This window comes from Phocoena sinus, chromosome 1, assembly GCF_008692025.1.
Source record: "Phocoena sinus isolate mPhoSin1 chromosome 1, mPhoSin1.pri, whole genome shotgun sequence".
NCBI lineage: Eukaryota > Metazoa > Chordata > Mammalia > Artiodactyla > Phocoenidae > Phocoena > Phocoena sinus.
In genome coordinates, this window is record NC_045763.1 from 64,466,518 (window position 1) to 64,468,791 (window position 2,274).

General features: G+C 33.0%; 1 non-coding gene across 1 annotated transcript; it reads left to right on the forward strand.

The window, feature by feature from the left end:
* The first annotated feature begins 1,982 nt into the window (after positions 1-1,982).
* LOC116745343 lies at positions 1,983-2,044 on the forward strand. Its single transcript, XR_004347394.1, has one exon. It is a non-coding gene; the product is annotated as a U7 small nuclear RNA (small nuclear RNA).
* Positions 2,045-2,274: the final 230 nt, after the last annotated feature.

The window sequence follows — 2,274 nt, forward strand, 5'->3', positions numbered from 1 at the left end:
ATATATAAAATGTTGACATTTTTTGAGGTATAGCATAAATTAAAGTAATCATTGTCTTGATCAAGACTCAGAATATTTCTAGTACCTCAAAATGTTTCCTGGTATCCTGGTATCCTACTCATTACTCACTCACCGGCAAAGGAAGCTACTGTACTGACTTCTTTTACAATAGATTAGTTTTTCTTATTCTAGAACCTCCTACAAATCGAATTATATGATATATACTCTTTTATATGTGGTCTCTTTTGTTCAATATAATGTCTGTGAGATTCACCTTGTTGTTACATGTGGTGGTAATTTCACTGGTCCATAGTGTTCCATTTTATTAATATACTATACTTTGCCAATTTTGCTGGCATTGGACATTTGTTATTTGCAATTTATTTATGGCTACTAAGAAAAAAGTAGTCTTGAATGTTCTTGTACATGTTTTTGGTGGACAAATGCACCGGAAATAAGTCTGGCAGTGTAATTTCTGGGCCATAGGATAAACATATGATTCACTGTTTTAGGTATTGGAAGGCAATTTTCCAAAGTAGTTTTGCCAATTTATGCTCCCACCACCAACATATAAAAATTTCACTTACACCATCCTCATGTCATTTCTTGACATTATCAGTCTTCTTAATTTTAGTCATTCTACTAAAAGTGTAGTGATATCCCATTTACAGGTATTTTTATAAATACAAAATAAGCAAATAAGATACACCTCAGAAAAATGACAATTTATGTTTTGCTAATACAATGACTATTTCAAAAATAGCCTGATTAGAACAAGCAGCAAATTAATAAACTATAATATTATTTACATTTCAGAGGCAAACACAAAGTGTTTCCTTTTGGGATTTTAAGGGACAATACATAGTATTTTTTCCCTTCTTAATTAAAACAGCTTGAGAGCTAAGACCCAAATATAGACAGATGGAAAAGAAATTACCATCTTTTCTATATTGCTAAAGCTATTTGGAGACTATGGCTCTAGATCTGCAACCATCACCCCCGTCTTAATTAATGCAGTTGCACACAGTGGCACAGATAGCACAGATACCCCTAAGACAAAAGCTGTCCTCTTATGTTGCCTGCATGAAAGGAAACAGATCAAATACACCCACACTCTGAATTGCAGATTCAGAGGTCTTGAAAGAGAAAAAAACGGGAGGAATGAAGTGAACATGTCCTTTTCTTCACGTTTAACAATTAGACCACCCTGCAGAAGTGGGGAGAGGAATGAGTTGAGAGTGTTGAGGAGTTCTAGGAGGTTTATCATACATAAAGTCTCACCACATGGCAATACGAAGTCAGAAATTTCTTCCACTGACCCTTTCTTAAAATGGTTGCTTCTCATTTCATAGCATTATTATTAAGAATACTATCTGTATTACTCAAATATGTCTTTATGTCCTTTACCTCTAAAAAAGATAAGCCTATTCAAGATAGTCATTTTTCAAATTGGCCAGCTGAACATTATACCCACACCTATTCTTCCAGAAGATCAGAGGTTTACTATTTGAAGAGATTCTTTCAGAGACAATGTGGAACCAAGGGCAACAACAGACTCAGTTGGTGGAGAGATGCAATATTGAAAACAGCAGAATTAAGTAAAAGAATACCTACTGAATAATGAGACCATTAGACCTCATTCAACAAACAGTAAGTTAGCATTCTACCTCTAATATAGAAGAAAGATGGTTCTTACCTAGGAAAATAAGGACCCAAGAAAAAAGTAAAGACCTACTGCCATTTCACTTTGTAATGAATCCCACAAATCAAGGAGTCCAGCCCATATAAACTGAGCTTTCCATTAGATTTTTGTTTATTCTGTCAATATCTGTCTTTTATTCTATTTACATTTAATGGAATTAGTGATATGATTGTATTTATGTTTATTATTTGTTGCCTGTTTTTCCCTTCTGTACTTTTTCCTCTTTTCCTGTCTTCTTTTAAGATAAATAACTTTTTTTTTTTTTTAAGAATTTCATTATAATTGTTACGGCTCTTGTAGAATTTGTCTAGCAGGTTTTCTGGTTCCCACCAGAAAACTTCCTAAAAACAAACAAAGTATTTCATTATAATTTATCTATTGGCTGTTTTGTTAAAACATTTTGCATTACTTTTTCTTTAGTGTTTGCTCTAGGGTTACAACATACAACTTTTCACAGTCTACTTGAGTTGATATTTCATTGCTTAATGCAAATTGCAAGAATTTCACAAACAGTTCCATTTACTACTCCCCACATCATTTATGCTATAGTTTTCATTTATATCTACATATGT